We start from the raw sequence: 17,608 nt of genomic DNA, 5'->3' as shown, positions 1-17,608 counted from the left end.
TTCTCTCATATATGTAGTTTAATTTATTTTAACAATGTAAATATAATTTAAATAAACTAATTAAATATATAGTTTAATTTATTTTAGAAATAAAAAAAGTACTGAGGACTTCCAATTCTGGCCAAGATGCTGTAGCCCCACTGTTTACTACTCCTACCCTCCTTGCTCTTAACTAAAAAACCCGGGACACAACATAATGAAGGAAGATTCTGAAAAGTGAAAGGTTGCCTCGGAAACCTGCCACTTCAGGAACAACACTGCGTGAGGCCCCTGGGTTTTCTTTTTGCTTCCATATATCCAGAAGGGGTACTGGAGAAGTCTGCAACCCAGAACTGCCAAAAGACACAGACCAAAAAGAAAAGCCTCCTCTCTCTCTAGTGAGAGGACTGGGAAAATAATAGCCTATCAGGACAGAAAACCATCATGATAATACCTGCCCTACTCCGGCCAAACACTAAAGGAAAATCTGCCCCCAAACCCAAAGCCCTATGCAGTCAGAAGGGCCTAGTGGGGAGCTGGATTTCCGTCCCTTCCTGGCAGAAACAAGGCAAGGGAGTTGACACCGCTTCTCCATCAGGACGGTGCCAGTGGGGCGGAATAGGGCACTGAACTTCCCCTGCACCAGTGGCCGTGAGAGGGAAAGAGGCAGAGCACAATGGTGCTCGTTGGCACTCCACTGCTGCCTTCTCCTGCTGGTGTCAGGAAGCCCGATGGGGAGCTGAACACCCAGCCCCACCGGCACTTGTAGAATACACCTATACAGGGTGACTCTGCAAAAAAAAAAGATTAAATGGGATCATGGCATACTACCTAAAATGCCTAAAATGTCCAGGATACAATAGAAAATGATTCGTGATACCAAGAACCAGGAAAATCTTAACTTGAATGAGAAATGACAAAGAACAGATGCCAACACCAATATAACACATATGTTGGATTTATCAGCAAGGATCTTAAAACAACTTTCCTACAAATGCTTCAATGGACAATTACAAACACACTGAAACAGATAAATAGAAAGCCTTAGTGAAGAAACAGAATAGAAATAAATATAGATATAAAGAACCGGAAGGAAATTTTAGAACTGAAAAATACGATTACTGAAATAAAACTCACTGGATGGGCTCAACAGTGGAATGGAGAGAACAGAGGAAAGGGTCAGTGAAGAGAGAATGTTAGAGATTACCCAACTTGGACAACAGAGAGAAAACAGACTGAAAAGAAATGGACAGAGCCTCAGAGGCCTGCGGGACAACAACCAAAGTTCTAACATTTACATCACTGAAGACCGAGAAGGAGAGGAGAAAAAGCACGGGGCTGAAAAAATATTTGGAAGAATAAGGGCTCAAAAATTCCTAAATTTGACAAAAGACAGAAACCTACAAATGTAGGAAACTGAGCAAACCCCAAAACAAGATCAATCTGAAGGAATTCAAGCCAAGGCACATCATAATCAAACTCCGGAAAACTAACAGCAAAGAAAAAATTTCTTTAAATAGAAAGGAAATGATAGAAGAAAGAAACATGCCATATCAAGAATGAAGAAAGAACAAGAGAAAACATAAAAATGAGGGTAAATATTAGAGACTATCCTCTTGAATTTTCAAATTATGTTAGACGATTGAAGCAAAAACTATAACATTGTCTGATGTTGTTCTCAACACATGTAGAGGAAATATTGAGGTTAATTATACTATGAGGGGGGAAGGTAAGTGGACCTAAATGGATCAAGGTTTCTGCACTTTCCTCGAACTTGTAAAAAGTTGAGATCAGCGGACAGTGATGAATTACTCATGTGTAGTATAGTACCTGGAGCAAACACTCAGACAGCTGTACAAAAAGCTACACTCAAAAACTTGACATAAATCAGAACAGAATTCTAAAAAATGTTCAAATAAGCCCCAGGAAGGCAGAAAAAGTGAAAAGAAGAAAGGAAAATGAGGACAAACAGAAGACAAATAGTAAAATGGTAGAATTCAGCCTTAACACAGTAATAATTAAATTAAATGTAAATTTCATTCATCTAAATACACCAATTAAGAGACAGAGATTGGCAGACTGAACTTTTAAAAATGGCCCAACTATATGCTGTCTAAAAGAGACTCACGTCAAATGTATTTGTGTATAGGTAGGTTGAAAGAAGAAAACATGAAAAAAGACATATCATGTACACATTACTCAAAAGAAAGCAAGAATGAACATTAGATAAAGCAGACTTTAGAGCAAAGAAAGTTGCAAGGGACAAAGAAGGACATTACATAATTATGAAAGGGACAACCAGCTGAAAAGATGATAAAATAAAACTTACTTTACTCTCCGATACTCACCTTTCAATATGATTTAGTTTTTAATTTTGTTCATCTTTTTCTTTTTGTGTGTAAAGATGAGTGTATTTGCAAACAGGGCTTATAACGTTCACACTTCACTGTTTTTTTTTTTCTTTTGATATCTGATCTTCTTTATTTGTTACTCTTAGAAAATCTCATTTTTGACTGGACTCAGACCGAGAGGTAGAAGCCCTCAGAGAGGACAGCCTCTGTCTCTTGGCAATCTGTTCCTGGCGTTTTTCTTTGGCCTCCTTCATTCTCTTGGCCAAAAGTTTAGCGTATTCTGCAGCCTCTTCCTTGTTTTCCTCAGCACGCTGTTTCTTCAGAGCAACTGGCCGCCATATGTGTTGCAGGACACGTGGAGTAACAAGACGCTGAATCGCGGGCGCTTTGGTCCCAGGTTTCTTACCTTCTCTGTTTAGGGGCTTTCTCATGATATTCTGGCGGACATCGTCTTCTTTAGAGAGATTGAAAAGTTTGCGGATTCTGCTAGCTCTGCTGGGCCGCAGGCGACGAGGCACAGTAGTATCAATGAGTCCAGGAGTATCTTTCTCCCCTTTTTCTACAATGACCAAGTTGAGAACACTCAGATTGGCAACGACAATGCAACCCCAAAGAGATTTGCACCTTCTTTCTCCAGTCCTCCTTGGTCTGTAACAGGAATGCCCCTTACTCAACAGCAGGGGAACACGGCCATGGGTCAAGACACCCTGCTTCGTGGGGAAACCTTGCTTTGTCGTTCCCACCACTGATTCGGACGACATAACCCTTCCACTCTTCACCCAGAGTGTCGGCAGCAACTTCTGTGGCCATATGCTTCTCATAAAACGTACGCAGTTTGCGTTCATTGTCCACTTCCATGAGTTTCTGGCAGCCAGTGGCTGGGGAAGAGATGTTCAGCTTCATCCTGAAGCAGCCGACTGCCTCCGAGGCGCCACGAGAAAAAGCCTCTTTTTACCATTTTTTTAATTTAACAATATGTCATGAATGGATTTCCATGTTTTACATTTTTTTCCTATAATATCCTTTAATGTCTTACTAGTGTTAAATAGATGAAAATAATCCAGTTGTTTTCAAAGAAGCAGAACACTTCTTTAAACCCTGACATTAGAGGGAGATGAACGGGGAGCTGCTCTTTGCAGAGTGGGGAGCAGGAGGCCCAGTGGTGACTTGTGTGGCCTCCCCAGTTGTTTTCTATAACAGTCCCTGACGAAGCTCTAGCAGACCTGAAGCCTCTGGGGATGCAGGTGTAAAATTGTGTCATTTTAAAAAACAATGACAAGAATGCTCTATCAAATATATTCAGTGCTAAATTTTTAATTGTACTCAACTCCATCCCTACCTTTTACCGGCTGTGATAATCACATTGCCTCATATTTCATTTTATAAGGAAATGAGAAACATAAATGTTTGAGCTGTAGTTGCTATGGTGATAAGCAGAGTCGGGGGAGTGGGCTAGTTGACCTTTTCCATGTTTTCCAGGACTTCTTTGAAATTCCTGCTTTCCTAAGCCATGTCACTGTAGACCCAAGCTGTCCATCTTGACAGCTGAGCTTATACAGCAGTATATGCTCTTCTACAGGAATTCGTTATTGGCATAACACTGTTAGCAATGCCGAGTTTTTCTTACTGAAATTGAAAATATGTCAAGACCTCCAAAATCTTTCTAGCAGTAACTAACCTAAGCATGCCCTATGTGGTTTTTGCTAGTATAGATAATTTGTAAATATGGCACAATTTCTTTAAAAGTTTGAGCATTTGGTAAAATAGTCAACTATCATGTATAGATCCAGCTACATAAAATGCCTCTTACAAAAGCATGTACTAAAAATTATATTTAGACTGCAGCTTCCCAAGAAAACAATTAATGGACCATATCGAGTAGCACATACTTCTGCTAGAACTGAGTGAAAAGGCCGTGTTTTCTCAGCGAGACACGCCTTTGGCAATTCATTCCATTTGCAGAAGTCTGAGGTGCCAAGTTTGCTGCTAATCAGGTTTTCTATCTCAGCCGACAGTCCTGGTGGAGTGCCATGCTTTGATTTACTTGTGCTATTTAATGTCATGATTCAGAACTTTGGAGAAAGTGGGATTGTCTCTGCTTGGCACACATGAAAAAGGACAACCAGGTTTTCAATGCCTGCGTTTTCTGGGGAAAACAATTATTGATAAACAATTATTGATACAAACTTGAAAAGTTGCTCCCAGAGGACTCTAACAATCATGGAAACTTTAGAGTGTAATCACTTCAAAAATTAGCCTTCCCACATGAGCTTGTCAGAGCCCTCAAGCGCCCTTCTAGTGCCATTCATTGTGCAAAGCTCAATTACCTTGCTGCCTGGAGTAAAATGCAGTTCTAGGGGCCTCAGAATTCCAAGACTGGATGCAACTGCATTTCAACCTCATTAACATTTCTTGTGAATTTCCTTTAGTCATGTTCCATTTCAGGGACTATCACTAACGCTTTCAGCAAAGCAGCCCAATGGAATGACTAACAAAAGCGAAGCTTTAACTCAACATATTTCTGCGAGATCTTGATTAGTGAAAGCAAGTGAACTAGGAAAGAAGACTGGACAAAAAGAACAATGTCCGTGTGGCTGGGCTTTGCTGACTTCCAGTTGACCTTGTGCTTCCCGTGTGGAAGGATGCATTTTTCACGTAGTGTTTGAAGTTTACCTCCTAATGCATTGGGACCTTGGTTCCCCCATAAGACAGGCAGATAATGGAGCAGTTTTTCATTTGTGAGATCAGGGTTCCTAGTGAATAGTTTGATTCATAAGCAAGACTCATGACAAAGTGAAAGAGGGTCTGTGTGTTCTTGGTGAAATCAAAAAATGGATGTAGAGGATGTGCAGGGTAATTTGGATTACACTAAGATGCTCTGACCACTCAGGCTGGGGCCAGGCCGTATAATATGCATCTGATTCACATTGTTTTCTCCTTCTTCTGAGCTCCCCGTGATCTACAATATGTGTTTATCAATTTACAACCAGCACATCATGTATTCCGAGTAGTTCACACTGGCTGCAGCACAAAGCACATACTTATTAGTGACATAAATCAAGAGTTTCTGTGCCTGAATAAAGATTAATCTGTAATCCATACCCATAAAAGGAGAACTGGGAAGCAGTGCGGGCTGTCCCTCTGGTAAACACTGATAACCCCCTTCCCAGAACATTGGCCGTATGGTGTGGATTCTGTTTCCATGGGAAGAAAGGGCAAACAGGAAGGTCTGCCCATGGTTTAAATCAGTTAGGACCTCAGAGGACTCCGGAGGTGGGAGCTTTCTTTTTCTTAACTATGATACGTTTTCATGACGGAGAAGGAGGCCTGGAAAAAAGAGTTGTGACTAGAGTAAAAGATGACACAGGGGCTTTCTGCACAAAGACATTCTGTCTGCCAGATCTTTTCTGGTGATAGTGCTAACTATGCTCTGTCTCTGCAAGAGACAGGCAGCACCAGGTGAGAAACTTTGGCTTGAAAATGGCTGCTTCTTGGGCAGCAAATGGGTAAATGAAAGATTAAATGACTTTTAAGGCCCAAATGAGTCAACTAGAATTTGGATGCCAAATGTTCACCCAAGTGAGGTGAATAAATGCTCACAGGGCACCTGAAAAGCACGTAGGTCCTTGGAAGCGATGGGGGGAATTCATCAAATGAGGAAAGCCATTGCCCAGGCCTATAGACCCTTGGTTGGGTGAGTTGCAGCATGGGACTGAGGAGGCCCAGCCCCGAGGAGGAAGATCTCCGGGAGATCAGCGGGCAGCACCATGGCCCATGGCGCCCAGGGCATGCTGCCAGCGGCACCTGCAGCATTGGACAGGCAACCTTCAGAGGTGATCTTCACCTGCAGTGGGAGCACATCATGATTTCTTGTCAGGCTCAGAATCCCATTATTTCCGTGAAGTCTACCCCACCTGCTTAAAGGATTAAGTTAATAAAAATGTGAAAAAAAAAAAAGAAAAAACATGTGTCTTCGGGCATTGTTTGATGGCTGACGAGTAAATTGCCTTTATTTATAAGAGGAGAGCAAGGGACACGTCATTGTGACTGTCCCTTGACTGCAAAGTCAAAAGAACAAGTTGCCTGAGTAAGGGCTTCCCAGTCCCAGGAACAAAATTCCCAAGACTGTGAGCGTCAGGGGTTTGAGAGGATAAGCCTGTTAAGTATAGCGAGTGTGTGTGTGCACATGTCTTCCTCCTAAAGCAGGAACCTTTCTTAGGAACTCCCTCATAGGTTATTAAGCCTTTCCTGATGTAGTCAAATGTGGAGTCCACATTTGTTTGTTTCTTTTCTACCTTTAGAATGCTCTAGGAAGTAACCAACTTTTTGCTGACTGGAGGAAGCATTCAGTTCTTTCTCTTCCCACATACCTTTGTTCACAAGATAGATAAGAAGTTTAATCAGGATCATATTCTTCTAGTTTATGTTACTGTATTTGTGGATTTATATTTCTTTCTTTCAATTTCCTTCTTTTATAATGCCATGCCAAAATATAAAAGAGATGGAGTAGTTTCTTTCACTTCATTTGAATCAGATTGTTGTCTCCCATCCAGTTAAGAACATCAAATCAGCATCGGATAAAAGAACAAGCTTCAGGGCCGGCCCCGTGGCTTGGTGGTTGAGTGTGCGCGCTGCGATGCTGGTGGCCCGGGTTCGGATCCCGGGTGTGCATCGAGGCACCACTTCTCCGTTCATCCTGAGGCCGAGTCCCACATACAGCAACTAGAAGGATGTGCAGCTACGACACACAACTATCCACTGGGGCTTTGGGGGGAAAAATAAAATAAATAAAATCTTAAAAAAAAAAAAAAGAACAAGCTTCATGGGCCGGCCCTGTGGCTTAGCGGTTAAGTGCACGCGCTCCGCTGCTGGCGGCCCGGGTTCAGATCCCGGGTGCGCACTGACGTACCACTTCTCTGGCCATGCTGAGGCCGCGTCCCACATACAGCAACTAGAAGGATGTGCAGCTATGACATACAACTATCTACTGGGGCTTTGGGGGAAAAAATAAATAAATAAAATTATAAAAAAAAAAAACAAAAAAACAAGCTTCAAGCTAAATGCCATTGCACTGAGAAAACAGAAGCCTGTGGAAGCACTGCCTGCTCCCACCACCACATCTTCACAAGGGCCGGCACCTGTGCCCATGAGCGCCTCCTGTCCCCGTTACTATGGCTCCACTGTCCATGCTCCTATCGAAGCCTGGATCCTCCTCTTGGGCTCCCTTGTCTACTCCTGGGCATCCTTCCAGGTTCTTCCTTCTCCTGTTCCTTTGATCACACACAGTTTTTCCTTCTGTCTTAAAAAAAAAAATCTCTATTGACTCTAGTCCAGGTTCTACTTCACCTCTGTGCTCCCTTTACAGCAAAACACCTCAAAAGAGTGACTGATACTCTGTCTTACATCCTCCCTCCTACTCTCTCTTAAATCTGATTCATTTGAGTTTTGTCCCCACTACTGCACCAAAATTGCCCTTGCAAAGGCGCCAGTGACCGCCGTGGTATTTTCTTGGCCTATTGGTAGCACTTGGCACAGTTTCTCACTCCCTCCTCCTAGAAACTATTCACTTGACTTTTGGGATACCACATTCTGCTGGTTTCCCTTCAAACGCTGCTGGCTCCCCACCCCCCCCACCCCCTAGTCCCCCCTTTCTCAGTTCTCTTTGCTGGATCCTTTTCACCTTGCTGACTCTTGCTTGGAGTGCCGAGGGCTCCAACTCTAGTGATCTCATCCATGCTCATGACTTTAAGTACTGTTATAATAACCATGTCTTTTATTTTCTGCATGCTGGTGCTTTGACGTCTGGGGTCTTGCTGACCTGGAGGGACTGCCCCTCCCAGGGCTAGCCAATTCCTAGAGATAGTAAACAATTTGCCTGCCTGTGAGCACACCTTTCAAATGCAAACCAACCAATCTAGAGCCACTATCCACCTGCCCTAATCATGCCAGGGCCAGGTACCAGGTATATAGATACAGCCCCTGTGCCCCAGAACCTGCTGAAATTATTCCAACTAGCCAGTCCTTCAATTAGCCTGCTTCCCCTGCCTTGCCCATTCCTTCCCACGGAAACCACAATAAAGTCTCTTGCCCACAATTTCCCTCTCTGTATGTCTACCCACCCCTCTCACCTTGGCGCTGCCTCATGTGGCCCTACCTGCCATGCCTCCTGTTTCTAGGGAACTGTGAGTATAATAAACTTCTTCCTTCATGACAATCATTTCTGTGTCAATATGTCTTACCTTACCTGATTAAAATAAATCCCAGGTACTCTTAAAACAACTGTAATCACACACACACACACATAGACATACACACTCCAAACTTATGTCTCTGATCCCAGACTTCTCCTGTAAACTCCTCACTCATATATTCATCTGCCTTCTGAACATCTCCACTAGATGTCAAATAGTCCCTCACACTTAACACATCCAGACCCTGATCTTCTACATTCCCCCCAAACCTGTCCCTCCCTCAGTCTTCCCGGTATCAGTTAATGATATCTCAATTCTTCCTGTTGCTCAGGTCAAAAACTGAGATGTCATAGTTTACTCTTGTCTTTCTCTTGTATCTGACATCTAATCCATTGGCAAATTCTTTTGACTCTATCTTCAAGTGACATCTAGAGCCTATCCTTCTTTTACAATGTCATGCCAAAATAAAACTTACTGCTGCTACATCAGTCTGCTTTCCTCAGGCTGCATATAGCTCATAAAAATGTACCTGGAACATAGTAAATGCTCAATAAATGTTTTGAATGACTGTCACAGTAAATGTATTCTACTTATTTTATGATCTGATTAATTGATAAATTAATGTATGTCCTACGTTGTTATGTTATGGGATAACATAACACTTTATTTCAATCTTAGACTTGAGGAAAGATTAAAATTTATTGTCCCAAAGTAAGCTGAGCTCTTGAGATCAAGAGGAGATTGCTTCAAGTCCAATTCCATTCTCTGTAGAAGTTCAAACCCTTTCCAAAGGTTTCCATGAATTCCCAAGGAACCTGATTCTCATGATCACCCCTGACTCTGGCTGCCGTGGAAATGGGTAAGTCTATGGATTGCCTTGCCATCCTCGATCTTATGAGCCTTTCTACTTGAAGTTGACATGTGACTCATTTTTCACTCTCGCAAATCATTTTGAGCATAGCACAATTTACAGAGGAGGGAATAATATTTCAGAAACACAACAATTTCAAATTAACACCCACAAGTCATTGTTCTCTCAGTACTGGGGGCTGTCTAATGGCCAGTTCACTTCATACAGTCCTCAGTGCCACACTTTTTCTCTCCCTGACTCCCCTGTCTCCTTCTTCCTAGATTGCCAGTCCATCTCCCTTTAAAATTCTTCTCATTTTTTTCAGGAAAAGAAAAAAATGGGCCTTCTATGTTACAAGATCTTCTACCTAAGATGGTTGTTGTGAGTTTTTTTTCTTTGTTTTTATTATAAATTATTTTTTATTATGAATAATTTCAAATATATAAAAAATTAAAGAATAAGACAATGAACATCCACCTGTCACACCATTCAGATCTAATAATTGTTAATATTCTGTCATACTTTCTTTATCTGTATCTTTTGCTGAACGATTTTAAAGTAATTTACAGATATTATGGCACTTTGTAACTTTAGTATCTTCTTCAAAAAATGAGGACATCACCATACATAACCACAGTGAGATTTCCACATCTAACATATTAACAATATTCCTGAATATCATGTAATGCCTGGTTCATTTTCAAATTTCTCCACTTGCCCTTAAACTGTTATGGTTTGAAATAGCAATTTTATTTATTTATTTATTCAGTTAAACCAGTATTTAAAACAGCATTCTATTGTTATGAAACATTTGAACATGGTTGCATGCTTTTCCTAATACTTTTCTTTGCACAAAGTGGAGACAAATACCAGTAGCCAAATGCTCTTTAGTATATTACCTGTTGGAGTAAACAATACTGTTCAAGTGGGGTCTCTATTTTACACAGCTGTTTAATGGCATAAGATGTATGAACTCATTTGTTAAACTGGGATCTGTAAACAGAAACAAATGGGAGGAAGGGCAACAGGGACAGTGAGTAATGGGAATCGTTTCCAGACCACGGAAGCTGCGGCTTTAGTGGAAAATATACGCAGCCTTGAGGAAAGATTTTCCTGGGTCCCTGTGTCTGTTACCTAGCAACAAGCCCATTACACAGGGGCACGCTGGAGTCCAGTTGACAGGGCGCAGGCAGAGTGCGTGAGTAAGAGGACCAAATTTCTTCTTTTATCCTATGCTAATAACTCAGGGCTACGGCAGTCTCTGACAGGGGTGAGTGTCTGAAGACATCATCCCTGTGTAATGCTTTCCCCACGTTAAATCCCTAAGGGAAGAAAATGGCTTAAGCTTAATTTACTGTGCACATGTCATTACTTATGTGTCCATATATCCATCTGGTAAGAGTTAAATATACCATATGATAAAGAAAATTGTCCAAACTCAAATTAGTTTTGATTTATGGTGTAAGGCTCTAAGACCCATCCAAATTCATTCCTAATAGCAAATGAAGTCGGTGTCACAGATTTACCATTATTATTATTATTTTTTTAAAAAAATTGCTTTTAAGTAAATTACTGCACTTTTCAGGTTTTCCCTCTTTCTTCTATTAGGTGTTAATCTGAACTGACAGGATAGCTTCTCTGTCACCTGTTTTTGCCTAAAATTTTCAGGGAGAAAGGTTTCTTTCAATAGTACACTGTTTTAATAATGTAGTTATGCCAATGGTCATTAATAACAACACCATCTTTTTAAAAAATGCTCCAAGTGCTTTTCTAGTGCTGCTCCTCACTTACCTTTTGGCTAAGTCAAGGTAAGATACGCACCAACCAAATCAGGACAGGAGCCCAAAACTCCTGACCCCGACCTAGCTTTCCATCAGTTAAACTGTGTTTTCAATTTTGTGTGTGTCTTAAAGTCTTTAAATTCTGGTAAAATACACATAACATCAAATTTATCATCTTAACCACTTTTAAGTGCACAATTCAATACTGTTAACTACATTCACATTGTTGTACATCCAATCTCTAGAACTTTTTCCGTATTCCTAAACTGAAACTCTGTACCCACTAAACAACAACTCTCCATTCCCCCTCCCCCAGCCCCTGACAACCACCATTCCACTTTCTGTCTCTACGAATTTGACTATTCTAGGTACTTCTTATAAGTGGAATCATACAGTATTCATCTTTTTGTGACTGGATTATTTCACTTAGCAAACTATCCTCCAGGTTCATCCATGTTGTAGCGTGCGTTAGAATTTCCTTCCTTTTTAAGGCTGAATAATATTTCATTGTATAGATAGAGCATGTTTTGTTTATCCATTCACCAGTCTATGGACACTTGGATTGCTTCCACCTTTTCAGTATTACAAAAAATTCTATGAATATAGGTGTACAAATTTCTCTTCAAGACTATTTTCAATTATTTGGGATATATACTCAGAACTGGAATTGCTGGATCATATAATAATTCTATGCTTTTGAGGAACCACCATACTGTCTTCCATAGTGGCTATACCATTTTACGTTCCCACCAGCAGTGCATAAAGGTTTCAATATCTCCACATTCTCACCAACACTTGTTATTCCCTGTTTTTTTGATGGTAGCTATCCTAATGGGTGTGCGGTGGCATCTGGCTGTGGTTTTGGTTTGCATTTCCCTAATAATTAGTGACGTTGAGCATCTTTCGTGTCCTTATTGGCCATTTGTATATCTTCTTTGGAGAAATATCTATTCAAGCTCTTTGTCCATTTTTTAAATCAGGTTTTTTGGGTTTTTGTTGTAGTTGGGTTGTAGGAGTTCTTTACATATTATGGGTATTAATTTTGGTGTCATATCCAAAAAATCATTGTGAAATCCAATGTCATGAAGATTTTCTCCTACTTTTTCTTCTAAGAATTTTATAATTTAGCTCTCATGTTTAGGTTTTTCATCCATTTTGAGTTCATTTTTGTGTATGGTATAAGGTAAGGGGCCAACTTCACTCTTTTACTTATGGATATCTGGCTTTCCCAACACCATTTGTTGAAAAGACTGGCTTTTTCCCATTGAATGAGACCTTCCTCAAAAATTATTTGACCTTATGTGTAAAGGTTTATTTCTGGGCTCTCTATTCTATTCCGTTTGTCTATATGTCTATCTTTATGCCAGTACCAAGTTGTTTTGATTACTGTAGCTTTGTAATAAGTTTTAAAATCAGGAAATGTGAGACCTTCAACTTTGTTCTTTTTCAAGATTGCTTTGGCTATTCGGAGGCCCTTGAGATTCCATATGAATTTTAGGATGGACTTTTCTATTTCTTCAAAAAAAATATCACTGAGATTTTGATAGGGATTGTGTTTTTCAAATTTTTTGAGGTTACAGAAACTCATTTGTCTGGTATTATGCTCTGAAATCTCAAAGTTCTGCAGATAATGAAAGTGGGACTTAGAACTGACTAAAAAGGCAATGGCCACATTGGCCACATTTTCATTTTTTGGAACAATAATTCTTGTTGATGTTCAGGAGACTCTGAGATTCCATAATAACAGTAAACTTTTATGTAAGGCTTACTATTCGCTATGCACTGTTCTAAATACTTTAAATGCATTAAGTCATTTAAATTTCACAGAAGTTCTATGGGGTAAATACTGTTATTAACCTCATTTATAGAAGAGGAAACGAAGGCACAAAGAGTTTAAATGACTTGCTCAAAGTCATGGAGCTAGGAAAAAACAGAGCTGGGTCTGAACCTAAGCACCAGAACTCCCAAGTCTATGCTCTTAACAACTACACCATCCTGTACCTTTATATTGGTTGTTCATTCCTTCGTTTATCCAACAAATCTTGTTGTAAGGCACTGGAAATTCATTGGTGAGTGAGGTAAACATTTTTTCTGCCCTCACAGGCTTGTCCTCACAACTGATGGACATAATAGCCAAATGCCAATGGTTATTGCTGTGCTATTACCCTGGTGATACCAAATTATTACAAACCTCCAGGTAAGTCACTACCAAACTGTCAAAGATCAGGCTTTTTGTTAGGGAGATATGACTCATCACTCATTCATTGATTCACTTATCAAACACTTATTGGGTACTCTTACTATGCACCAAATGCTGGATTAAAGCATGTTGCAGAAACAGGAATGCACAAGAATGTGCCCATGTGCTAAGGATTGGTTTTTATAAAAAAGATGCCCAGGGTGTTTGGGGAGCATGGAAAATACTTCAGCTGATGGGTAAAGGAGGAGGGCAGCTGTTAGGAAAGGCCCCTCATCCTCCTCTGCTTGTCTACCTGTGTAGGAATATAGATGCAATTGGTATATGACTTTTTATTTTTCTGTAGGACCCATAGGAATACTTTTACTCAAAGCCCCTCTCAGCCAAGGCTCTCCTCCATGGACCGCTCGGCTACCTAATCTTCTAAATCCTTAGTACTCCCCACCTACACAACTTAGGACCACCACTTACAATCATCGCTAACCACAGAGCCACGTGACTCTAAATAGCACTTTATATGTTATTATAATATAGAAATTAGAATCCATAAGGGGCCATTGCAGGCTGTAGCAGGGCTGTCAGTGCCCCACCCATACCCATTGCCCTCACCAGTTTGGTGCCCTGGGTTTCCAGCTGCCAGCACCTACATTTCTTTTCCTCAAGGCATTCACGGGCTCTAGAGTGAACTTTGTCTACCCATGATAGAAGCCAAAGTGCCATGGGATCCACGTGTCCTGGGAGCAGCCCTTGGCCAATAATAGCAGGTGGGACATCGGAAGTGCATCTTCTACACTTGTTCCCGGATTTCCACAGCAGGATGGAGTGCCAGGCACCCGCTGTGCGAACCACTTTGCCCTTTCTTGGCTACCTTTCCTTTTCTGTCTTGCTTACTGTCCTATAGGCATTGCCTGGGTACCATCCCAAGTAAGCTAATTGCACTTGAATCTTTGTCCTGGAGATTGTTTCTGGGGTGCTCAAACTAGGACCGGACACAGTCTGAGAACTCCTGTCCTAGAGGCTTGACAAGGTTCTGGTGCCATTTCCACCAGGACCTACTCATCCACAGGTACATTGCAGGCATAGCTGTTCCATGGAAGACCTTCATGCAGAAAGTATCATGTCTTCCTTCAAGAGAGACCAAGAATCTCAAACAGTGTTGATTTGCCTTTTAGAAGCTTTCATTCTCAATTACTCCCCACTACTTGGCATTCCTATTTATTTGTTCACTCATTTCATTCTGGATGCATTGTTTAAGACGCCAGTGTATGCTGGTCACGAAGGTGCTGGCAGATTTGCTTTCACTGCCCCTGGTCTTCAGGTTATGACAGCTTGGGAGGCAAGGCCATTCATAGTGTTGTTTTGTGACTTCAACACAGATGAAATCTGTGCTTGACGTTACCTTCCTGGAGGTGCCAGTAGTCTGGGGATGCATTTCTAACATATGTCTCCATAGCTACTAAGATGGGGAATAATTCTGCTGGGTTAAGGGAGTGACATCATAACATTCCAGCACACATTGATATATTTTTTTAGCCAGAACGGCATCAGTCTAGAGACGAACTGAGGCGTACTGTGTTGGTACATCAAGGAAGAAAGAAAGAATCTGAAGATAGAAACGATGGAAAGGTGTTAGGGGAGGCAAAGTTTACAGAGTGAGAGGGAAATTGACAAATGCGGGGAGGAGAGAGGCAAGCAGGAGATAAGACAAAAAAAAAAAATCCAAACATGTTTTCTGTCTGCTTTGCTTCTCTGCATTTGACCTCTCTGCTTGGAAAACAAAAAGGAAAGAGGGAAAAACAGATGACCACACAGCGTCCAATGCCACAGTGGACGGCAGTCCAAGACTCCTCCGCAGGGCCTTCCAAGTTGTTCCTACAGCATTTCAAGTGTTCCTTCAAGTGTTCTGATAATTACTGCCCTATAGCGACGCTATGATTTTTGTTTCTCATCACATCCCACACAAACTGACAGTGTCAAAATCAGAGTCTGTTTTGGACTCAAGAGTTTACCACGTGGCTGCTTGTGGGTTGCTTAGGAAATGGGACATGGCTAAGACTAGCATTTGGGCTCCATCAGAAAATTGCATCATTTTTCATATTTTGCTACACCTTTTTTTTTTTTCTCAGCTCTGGAAAATGACAAAATGAGTTTTAACTTCTTACTTCTTTGAATATTATTTAACCAAAAAATGAATTGTAGCAAAGCAAAATGCTTCCCTGTTTTCTAACTTGCAGGCCTCCTGCCATCGAAGGAAGTCAATTTCAGGAGCCGGATGGGAAAACACTGCATCCTTTTTACATAGAACCGTCCACTCCGAAACCCACGTTGCAAAGGGGCAAATTACCGACTGCACTGGCACTGGTAAAGGATTCAAGACGAGGAGACTGTCTCCTGTTTCTGCCGCTCCTCATCATTTCTAAGCTGCCAACGCACAGAAACTGCTTGATCTGCTTCTCACCGGAGTCTCCTCAGGGGTGGGAGAGTAACGGCCAGGAACATGGATAGCCCACAGACCCTGCACGTTTGCGAGAGAAGCATCCAGCCCAGAGTCTGGGATAAACTCCGTTCTGTGGAGACGGCCCAGAGATATTAGACGTCGACAAAGAGCAGATGGGAGCCCTGCTTCTCCAAGGTCTCCTTCCAAAGACCCCTCCACACACGGAGGCCAGGGATTAGCCCCGATGCCTTGTGAAGGACGGTGGGGAAAGGCTGAGTTGATTTTGCTTCCCTTCCAGTCTGAGGTTGACTCTGGCTCAGAAGGAGGGAAGCAGCCTGGGTAGAAAAAAAAAAGGTTCCATCATAGGTCCACTGCTGGTGTGGCCGCTCCTGTCACTCGCTGGACCTCTCTCTCCATCTGTGAAATGGGGCGAGGATTCTGACCTCAGACGAAAGTTCGGGACTTAATTTATGTGTGCAGAGCTTTGAAATCGAGAACAAAAGGTGTAATTTGAACATAAAGCATTGCTATCATGTCTCCCCCACTTCTGCCAGCACTCTATTGTCCTCACCATGGACTATCATCCAACGTTTTGTTCGGAAACGATGACTGTGCATCCAACACCCATGCCACCACGTCTCTGTCGTCCAGAGGGTGGCTGCCCACACGGCACGAGGACAGCGCCGTTAGCGGCTCTGATATTTTTGCTTATTAATTAAATGAAAACTTGAAAACACACACAAAAGATGGTGATTTCCCATACACGCTGGGAAACTTTCTGCTTTAGAATGAAAGCAAAAGACCTCTTTCACCTTCTGCCCCAACACAGTGTGTGCACACTGGGCATTTCACCTCTCTGGCGGGATCATGAGCACCGGGAGCAGGAGGCTGCGTGCTGGGAACGGGCGGTGTGTGGAGTTGACGAGGGTGGAAGGCTGCCCGTTATTCAGGACCGCAGAGCTCGGGGCTGACCAGGGGAAGGGCGTCTCTTTGCTATCACCTCTCGTACGGTGCCTCCATAAATATCTTCTTTTTATTATTATTTCTGCTGTTTTTAGATTTAGTTTATGGAAGCAGTTAATGCTGTATCTGAATGTTAAGAGAATTACTGTCCTTGTTAAGATTCTGACCACTTGGGGAGATCTGCTTAGGCCTTTTTTTTCCCCTGTAATAAACACATCTGGTGGATGACAAGGGGCTTATTTCGCCACTGTGCACCCTGGCCAGTGTTCGGTGGGAGTGAGTTTTAAGCACCAAAGAGAGCATTCCCTCAAACATTTAACATGCTTGGATGTTGGCTGAGGAAGGTAATCATTTAGGTCTGTAGTTAGGGAGGAAAGGACCAGGAGCCTGGGGCAGCAGCCAGGCTGTTTCTGCATAGTCATCCCCTAAGAACAAGGAAGAAGCAGCAAAGACAACACGGATAGGGGGCCCATCCCACATGGGGTGCAACCACCATCCAGCGCTAGCTACAGCCCCTTCCTGTCCCAGAGAGGAAGATGGTGCTTAGAATGGTGACTAGTTGTGGGATGAGAGATTTACTAACTGCGGGGATCAAAAACTAGATTTCCGAGAGAGGTTGATCCAGTCCCTTGGACGACGTTAGTCACTTGGAAGAGGTGGTTTTGGAAGGAGGAGGTACTCACCAGCAATCAAAATCTTAATTGGCTGACCCTAATGCCTTTGATAACAACATTTCACAGTGTCATGGGAACAGAGCCAAGGTGCACGTGTGTGTGTGTATAATTTCTCAGCCAGAACTCTTTCCTGTACTTCAGAGCCGTATATCTAATGGCCTGTGGCTCATCTCTACTGATGTCCA

At 42.1% G+C, this 17,608-nt stretch overlaps 1 pseudogene; it reads right to left on the bottom strand.

Annotated features, from left to right (window-relative positions):
- Positions 1-2,482: 2,482 nt before the first annotated feature.
- On the bottom strand, positions 2,483-3,233 carry LOC101399534 (small ribosomal subunit protein eS6 pseudogene; annotated as a pseudogene).
- Between the last annotated feature and the right edge of the window lie 14,375 nt (positions 3,234-17,608).

The sequence above is a fragment of the Ceratotherium simum genome, chromosome 14 (assembly GCF_057802395.1).
Source record: "Ceratotherium simum simum isolate JZ-2026a chromosome 14, ASM5780239v1, whole genome shotgun sequence".
NCBI classification, from domain to species: Eukaryota; Metazoa; Chordata; class Mammalia; order Perissodactyla; family Rhinocerotidae; genus Ceratotherium; species Ceratotherium simum.
Note: the sequence above shows the minus strand (reverse complement) of the source record. Positions and strands in the feature narration are given on the sequence as shown.